Here is a 9329-nt window from a genome sequence, read left to right as displayed (position 1 = left end):
TGTGGGAGTGGCTTGGTGGTCATGTGACTGGGTGGAGGTGGTTTGGCAGCCATTTGACTGGATAGTCATATGATTGGGTGGGCATGGCCAACTTGATGTCAAGAGTTAGGGTTAGGGTGACTGGCCTCTCCATGCCTCAACGGCCTCAACGAGATACTATTTCCCTACTTACTACTACTGAAAATCCAAAATATATTATTTAATCCTATGTATACATGCCTTATGTGTACATACATGTTACACATAGGCACACAAAAATATACATTATCTACTATATATACACTATGTGTCTGTATACACACACACGCACATACACCTCTTCTAAAACTATACACATTCAACCTCACTTACTGCATTTGGAAAAACATACCCAGTGCCACACATTTAACTATAACTTCTGTACATTACAACATTACACATGCCTTCAGATGTTCTTCCCTAGTTTGTTAGTGTCAGGAGATGTCATGGATTGAGTAAAATGTGGTGAAACTCACTTAATAATGCTCTTGCTTAACAGCCAAAATTTTGGGCTCAATTGTGGTCATAAGTCAAGGACTATCTCTGCCTTCCTCTGCATGGCAGCCTTGTCCTAGTAAACTTCTTCTCCTTTCTGGAAATTTTCCCCTCTGTTAGAAGCACCAAAATAATGCAGACAATGTAAGGTTTCCTGTTGCAGCAGGAGGTTGCACTAGATGAACTCTGAGATGTTTTCCAGTCCTAAATTGCTGTGCTGTTTCAAAGTGTCTTCTAAAGCCATGTCTAATACAAGGGTTTGTAGTGCTTCCTTCCTCTTCTCTCTCTCTCCCTCTCTCCTCTCTCCCTTCCTTCCTCTTTCTTTTTCTTTTTCTTTCTTCCTCTATTTCTTTGTCTCTTCTTTCTTTCTTTCTTTCTCACCCTCACTCTCTTTCATCCATTTTTAGTTTAATAAAAGCCATTTCTCCTGATTTTGATGCTTGAAGCTGTTTTTCCACATTTCTTTCTTTAGATTGTATAAGAATAACTAATATAACATACATTCACAATCAAGTGGTTCTATTGATTCTGAAGAATGAATGAGTTGCATGAGTTGGATAATCTGACCATTATGGGCCTCTACACATAAAAGTCTCATAGACTTTAACAATGAGAAGTCTCTGTTAAGTGGAGGCTTAAAGCTTCTACGGTTTGGTAAAATATTCTCTTTAGTCTAGTTTTAAACTAAAAAGTTTACCAAACCCACAGTGATTGGTCTTATGGGTGACCTGTGAGATATTCAAAGGTAATCATTGGTATTTCCTGCTAGATCACTTCATGGCTTTGGATATTTTTGATTAAAGTATCCTAATGGGCCATTCTTCTTTTTCCCCTAAAAAGGTTCCAATCAATGGAGGCAGTGGTGGGAAAACATTGTATCCTCCAGCCCTCTCTTGGAGGCACCATCAAGGGCCAATGCTAGCATCCTTACTATTTAACATACAGTATATATGAAATAGCTGGGCCAGCTCATCCATTGACAAGATGATCAGGTTTTAAAAGCATACTGATGTTACCCAGATATTTAAGCAGAAGTTGTGATAGTGCTCTATTCTGATGTCTGAGAATTGTTGAGCCTGAATGAAGAAGAACAAGCTCAGATTGAATTCAACAAAATAGATTTGCTATAGGTAAGTCCTCTGACTCCAGAGATCCAACATCTTTGGTTCTCAAAACTTAAAGCTCCTACTTGAAGAACAAGTGGAAGCAGTGGCCAAATTTAGCATTCATCGTACAGTGGTACCTCTACCTAAGAACGCCTCTACTTAGGAACTTTTCTAGATAAGAACCAGATTTTTTTGCTTCTTCTCAAGAACCATTTTCCACTTACAAATCCAACCCTCCGAAATTATAACTGGAAAAGGCAGGGAGAAACCCCCATGGGGCCTCTCTAGGAAATTCCTGGGAGGAAACAGTGCTGGAAACGGCAGGGAGAAGCCTCTGTGGGGCCTCTAGGAATCTCCTGGGAGGAAACAGGGCCTCTACCCTCCCTGTGGTTTCCCCAATCACACACATTATTCGCTTTTACATTGATTCTTATGGGAAAAATTGCTTCTTCTTACAAACTTTTCTTCTTAAGAACCTGGTCACAGAATGAATTAAGTTCCGAAGTAGAGGTACCACTCTATTTCACTTAGTCAGAACCTTTTGCCTCTGCATTGTACTTTAGATGGAGAGAAGACAGAAAAGTAGTGGAAGACAGAATGGATAGCTCTTCCATTTAGAAGAAAATAAGACTTTCAAAGGTTTAAATGTATGTTTGAAGAAAAGATGATAAATGGCCCATAACAGATAGAATTGGCTTTAGGTTTTGAGAGACCTAGAACAAGATCTGCTTAATGAGTCCTCTCTTCATTATTACAACCACTGCTTGTCTTTCTTGCCCATTACACAAGGCAAAAAGCTTTTCAACGTTTTTGTCATTATTTGCATGCTAAAGGAAGACAGATGAACCACTAGACTGGGAAACCTTTCAGTAAAATGTGCCAGGGATTGACAGTGTCTTGGCAAGTAACTCCACGTCTTTAACAATAGCCCTGCTGAAGTATTGTTGGAGCAGGAGCCTACATGAAAGAAAATAAGCTAAGCTTTGTTTAGGAAACTTCATTGGCACCTTCAGCCCATCTATAGCCAAACTGTAATCTATTCTTCTTTATGACAAAAACTTCCAGCAAGCCGCCCTCCACTCTCTCTCCGCTCTCTCTCTCTTTCTCTCTCTATTGCTGGTGTGGTGCACGAGAGAGAAAGAGAGAGAGAGAAAAAGGAGGAGAGAAATCAAGAGAGAAAGCGAGAGAAGGAAAAGTAAGAGAGAAATGAAGAGGGAGAGAGAAAGCAAGGAAGAGAGAGAGAGAGTGTGTGTGAAAAAGCAGGAGAGAAAAAAAGAAAGAGAGAGAGAGAAAGAGAAAGAGTGTGTGTGAGAGAGAAAGCAAGAGAAAGAAAGCAAGAAAGAGAAAGAGAGAGAGAAAGAAAGAAAGAAAGAAAGAGAGAGAGAGAAAGCAAGAGAGAAAGAGAAAGAGGGAAGGAAAGCAAGAGAGAGAGAAAGAGAGAAAGCAAGGGAGAGAGAGAGAAAGCAAGGGAGAGAGAAAGAGAGAATAAAAGAGAGAGCAAGAGAGAGAGAGAATGCAAGAGAAAGAGAGAAAGCAAGAAAGAGAGAAAGAGGGAGGGAGAGAGAAAGAGCAAAAAAGAGAGAAAGGAAGAAAGAAAGAGGGATGGAGAGAGGGGGAAAGAAAGAGGGATGGAGAGAGAGGGGGAAAGAAAGAGGGAGGGAGAGAGAAATAGGGTGAAAGGGAGGAAGAGAGGGTTTTTTTGTCCAAACTTTTTTAGCCCCCCCCCCGCTCAATGTTCCCCAGGATTTTGTAAATGTGAATAATGTGCTGCGGCTCAAAAAAGGTTGGGAAACACTGCTATAGACCATGGAAACACAAAAGGAATGAATTGTCTAAGTTACAGTTCGGCAGGGGGGAGGGCTAGGGATATGTGTTGTACTGTCCCTGTATCAGACATAATGCAATAGAAGATGTAAACACGTGATGAAACACTCATTATCTTGTTTTAATATGTATATATTTAATAAAATTTTCTAAAAAAAAAAAAGAAACAAGATTTTCTAAGCCTGCTATTTTATTGCTTAGTCTCCTGTCATACAGGGTTTCCCACCTCCAGAAACTGTCTCTCTGGGATAAGGGTATCAAACTCAATTTCATTGAGGGCCACATCAAGGCTGTGGTTGGCCTCAGGGTGCCGAGTGGGCATGGCAGACTGCATGGGTGTAGCCAAGCAGGTGGGCGTGGCCAGCTTGACGCCACTCCCCAAACTGCTGGCGTGCTCCCTCTTCGCATTGGGTAGACGGGGCTGAAGAGATGCTGGCTCAATGTTTTCTCTTCACATAGGGTAGACGGGGCAGAAGTGACATGGACCAGCCCCTATATTTTTCAGGATAGCTCTGTGGGCAAGATTCAGGGGTGGCTCGTGAGTGCTTGCGGGGCCAGTGCGATTTTGCTTCTGCACCTGTGGAAGTAGCAAAATCTCGCATGGAGCTGCAGTTATGCCCATGTGTCAGCATGTGCGGAAGAAAAATAAACCCTCGCTGAAACACGGGTGCATCTGCAGCTCCATGCATGATTTTGCTATCTCCACAGGTGCAGAAGCAAAATCGCACTGGCCCCGCGAACACTCATGAGCCGCCACGGCGAGCCCAATTTAGTGTTCTGGCTAGCAACCCACGCCTGGCCAGATCTGACCACATCACAGGCCAAATCTGGCTTGTGAGCCTTGAGTATGATACCCCTGATCTGGGACATGTAAGTGGGACATATCAGGATTTAATACTATTTTTCTCTCTCTGAAACTAGTGAAACAGCAGACAAACTAACTGATTGTCTTTTCAGCTAATATTTATACCCACTCAAAGTCTGGCACATCTTTTCTGTCAAATTTCACAGCTTTCAAGAAAACAGAGGAAAAGGAAATAAGTTATCTTCAAGCTACATTCCCCAAATTTATAGCCTGAGTTTTAAAAATAGAATATTTATGATGTTTTTAGAAAAAGATTTTCTAATACCCTTCATACTTTTGTGGAAATTTTCTGAACAGTCCAAATAGCTTCCATCATACACACAGTAAGCCCAAGGCAATAAAATCCCAAAACAAAAATATCAATAGCTTGAAATATATATATATTTTGTGCAAGTCATCACCACCACTATCACCACCTTCACTCCTTGTTCAGGACAATGGAAGAATAAGATGATGCAGATAGAAGGAATTTATGCTATGAAACATGCAAAGTTAAATTTGAGAGCTAATTTGAAAGGTATTAATGCCAACCTTTATTCTTCATCTAAAGCACAGCTGAGAAGCTTCTCAGCAGTGTTTCGGCTTGTAATGTGGTCCTGAACATATGGGGAAGTGAAATCGCACGGTGAGATGTATGGATGTATGCGGATGCACACCGATAGCAAAATACAACGGAAACATGCCTTTGGAGCCAGCCAATCCCCTATGCCAGTGATGGCGAACCTTTTTTTTCCTCGGGTGCCGAATGAGCATGGGCATGCGCTATCACTCATGCATACATGAGTCTTTGGAGAGGGGCGGCATACAAGTCTAATTAATTATTAATTATTATTATTATGAATGCCGACACCTATAATTCAATAAGGCGCCGGGGTGGCACAGCAGGTAGAGTGCTGTACTGCAGGCCACTGAAGCTGACTGTAGATCTGAAGGTCAGCGGTTCAAATCTCATCACCGGCTCAAGGTTGACTCAGTCTTCCATCCTTCTGAGGTGGGTAAAATGAGGACCCGGATTGTGGGGGCAATAGGCCGGCTCTGTGAGAAAGTGCTATTGCTAACATGTTGTAAGCTGCCCTGAGTCTAAGGAGAAGGGCAGCATAAAAATCAAATCAAATCAAATCAAATCAAATCAAATCAAATCAAATCAAATCATCAATAAATAATAAATAAATAATAAATGCCTGGGGAAGGCAAAAACAGCTTCCTCCACTGCCCAGAGACCCTCTGGAGGCCAGAAACGGCCTGTTTCCCAACTTCTGGTGGGCCCAGTAGGCTCGTGTTTCACTCTCCCCAGACTCCCAAGGCTTCCCTGGAGCTGGGGAAGGGTAAAACTCCCACCCCCATCTCCCTGGAGGCTCTCTGGAAGCCAAAATGCCCTCCCAGAGCCTCTGTGCAAGCCCAAAATCAGCTGGCTGGCACACACATGCACGTTGAAGCTGAGCTAGGGAAATGGCTCGTATGCAAGCAGATATGGCTCCGTGTCATGAACTCACCTGCCTCCCTGGGAGTCTCTGAACTAGGGCCTGGTAAGGAGGGCTGCTTCTCTGTTGCAGGTCCCTTCTCTGCCACCTTGCTCTGGGATTGGATGCATATTTATTCCAATACCCTATTTATTTATTTATTTTATTTATTTATTCAATTTTTTATGCCGCCCTTCTCCTTAGACTCAGGGCGGTTTACAACATGTTAGCAATAGCACTTTTTAACAGAGCCAGCATATTGCCCCCACAATCCGGGTCTTCATTTTACCCACCTTGGAAGGATGGAAGGCTGAGTCAACCTTGAGCCGGTGATGAGATTTGAACTGCTGACCTTCAGATCTACAGTCAGCTTCAGTGGCCTGCAGTACAGCACTCTACCTGCTGCACCACCTGCCTCTCAGTAGCCTTGGAGCTACTGGTCCCCTGGCCCCTCTGTATTACCTGAGGAAGGGCCCTAGATCTGGACCGGGAATGACCCCTCAACTTGGAATTCCTCTTCCCCTTCTCAGACCCAAAACATCCGCTTGCCATGGTACCCTGCTGTGCCTTCAATTAGATCTAGTCACTTCAACAGAAATAGCTATTTACTGAACCATAGGCAGAATCAATAATGGGGAAACAGAGGAGAGAGACACACCATGCTGCTCTTGGTGACCATAACTGTGTCATCAAAATGGCCAATGTAAGGAAAGAAATGGAAGTGCTGCAGATACTTCCATTGAAAATGGCCCATCACCTCTCTGTTGCTTAGAACGAAAGAGCTGGAACCACACAAAGTGGGAGCTGGAGGTTTCCCTCACTGCCGCTTAAAGCAAAAAGGCCTTTGAAAAAAGAAATGGAGCCAAGCTCCTGTGGCAATCCCTCACTGGAGCGAAAACACCCTTTGCGACAATCAGCTGTTTGGTGGTATTGTGTGGCTTCCCAAAATGGTGATTGGAATGGTTCACCTGCAGCTCTTTCCTGCTGATCCAATATTAAATGGTGCAAGAACACGAAAGTGCTCATCTGGTAGGTACAACATATAAACTGGGGACTAGTATTCCTGACCCCCTTTACATGGATCAAAAAAAGGAGTGGAGAGTAATAATTCCTGTGACAGACTAAGGGAACCCCCTTTAGAAGTCTATGCCATGATCTGGTCTGGAAATAAAAGTCACTCCTTCCCAGCGAAGCTGCTCTAGGGCAATGAGCAGCAGGAGAACACTACAGTAAGAAGTCTTATGGATAGAATAGGAACTTCAGATCGTGCAGAATGCAGCTGCAAGAGCAATCATGGGCTTCCCAAGGTATGCCCATGTTACACCAACATTCCGCAGTCTGTATTGGTTGCCGATCAGTTTCCGGGCACAATTCAAAGTGTTGGTTATGACCTATAAAGCCCTTCATGGCATCGGACCAGAATATCTCTGGGACCTCCTTCTGCCGCACGAATCCCAGTGACCAGTTAGGTCCCACAGAGTTGGCCTTCTCCGGGTCCCGTCGACTAAACAATGTTGTTTGGCGGGACCCAGGAGATGAGCCTTCTCTGTGGCGGCTGCGACCCTCTGGAACCAGCTCCCCCCGGAGATTAGAACTGCCCCCACCCTCCTTGCTTTTCGTAAAGTTCTTAAGACCCATCTCTGCCATCAGGCATGGGGGAACTGAGACATCTCCCCTGGGTCTATATAGTTTATACATGGTATGTTTGTGTGTATATGTTTGCTTTTAATAATGGGGTTTTTAGTGCTTTTTAAATTATTAGATTTGTTCTTACATTGTTTCTGTTATTGTTGTGAGCCGCCCCAAGTCTACGGAGAGGGGCGGCATACAAATCTAATAAATAATAATAATAATGATGATGATGATGATGATTGATCCAGGATGGGATAAATTCTTGACACATCTGTCCAGACTGAAGACTGAGTCAAAGCAGGGGATCCTGGCCACAGAGGTGAAGCATTTCAACTTTCACAGACTTAGTCCTGATAGGCTGAACAGACAAGGTCAACCCAGGCCTGGATGCTAGCTCCACCTACTAGGAAGAATTCTCCTTGTCTGAGACTGAAAACAACTCATTTTCTATGTCCCACTTAATCTAGTCCCACTTTTCTTTCTTCTACCTCCTTTGCCTTCATAGACAAAGAGTCAATTTTATTCATGACTGCTAGGCAATGGAGTGTGTCTTAAATGGCTTCCCTCACCCCTTCCAGCAATTCTATATTAAAAGGTCTGGTTTCCTATTGTGTGCAATTTGATCTGCAAGCAGGGTGCTAAGGTAGAAAAGGAATCAATGCGTAAAAGCTTATTTACTGAACAGTGGGAGAGAATGTCAGAGAAGCGGGGTAAAATAATTTATTGTATGATGTTTATATGGCACCCTTTGCTGAATTTCTTTAAAGGGAGGGGAATAACAGAATGAAATAACATCTATTATATTGACTCTAAATACATAATCCCTCAATGGAAGGACTGTTAGGTTTGTGGGTGGAGAAAGTTTACTACTCCCTTTTTAAGTACTCAGTTTTACAATCCCAGGATTTATATTACAGAAACTCAGAAATCTCCAAGAAGTTTATTTGGAGTGAGGGCGGGGAAACATTTTTAGTCATTATATTTGTTAAAAGTTATGGTTGTTGTAGTCCTTTGAGTCAATATTGGCACCTGGTGATTACTTGGACAGGTCCAGTTTTATTGGCAATCTTTTGATGTGTTTTTCCTAGGGCAGTGATGGCAAATAGTGATGGGCGAACCCAATGGTGTTTATTTTTACGTGAAAGGACCGCCCTTTGCTTGCAGCGCCACTGCAGTGTCCTTTTTCGTAAAAATAACAATGTTTATTTTTACGTGAAGACCTCCCTTTGAAGGAGCTGGGGAATCCCTCCCATAAAGAGATTCCGGGGGCGGAGCTTTGACATCACCGGAAGGTTGCTAAATCCAGGAAGTGATCACCTTGGCGTCCTTAGCAACCTGCCAGTGACGTCAACACTCCGAACACCGAACACGACCCCGAACTTTGCCTGAACTTTGGAAAAAATTCGTGTTCGTGTTCGGCATACCGAACACCCCAAAATTCGGTATAGACCCGAATTGTGCGGGTTCAGTTCGCTCATCACTAATGGCGAACTTTTGGTTCCTGTGCCAAAAGTGTATGTGTGCGTGAGCTAGCATGCATTTATGTGCCCACATTCCCTCCCTTCCACATGTGCACTCCCCATGTTGCACATGTGCATAATAAACCTATAAAGCCCTTCATGGCATCAGGCCGGAATATCTCCAGGACCGCCTTCTGTCGCACGAATCCCAGCGACCGATTAGGTCCCACAGAGTTGGCCTTCTCCAGGTCTCGTTGACTAAACAATGTCATCTGGCGGGACCTAGGGGAAGAGCCTTCTCTGTGGCGGCCCCGACCCTCTGGAACCAGCTTCCCCTGGAGATTAGGATTGCCCCACCCTCCTTGCCTTTCGCAAACTCCTTAAAACCCACCTCTGCCATCAGGCATGGGGGAATTAAGACATTTCCCCCCAGGCCTATATAGTTTTATGTATGGCATGCTTGTGTTGT

This window comes from Erythrolamprus reginae, chromosome 4 (genome assembly GCF_031021105.1).
Source record: "Erythrolamprus reginae isolate rEryReg1 chromosome 4, rEryReg1.hap1, whole genome shotgun sequence".
NCBI classification, from domain to species: Eukaryota; Metazoa; Chordata; class Lepidosauria; order Squamata; family Dipsadidae; genus Erythrolamprus; species Erythrolamprus reginae.
The sequence above is the reverse complement of the archived record's forward strand: the minus strand, read 5'-3'. Positions refer to the sequence as shown.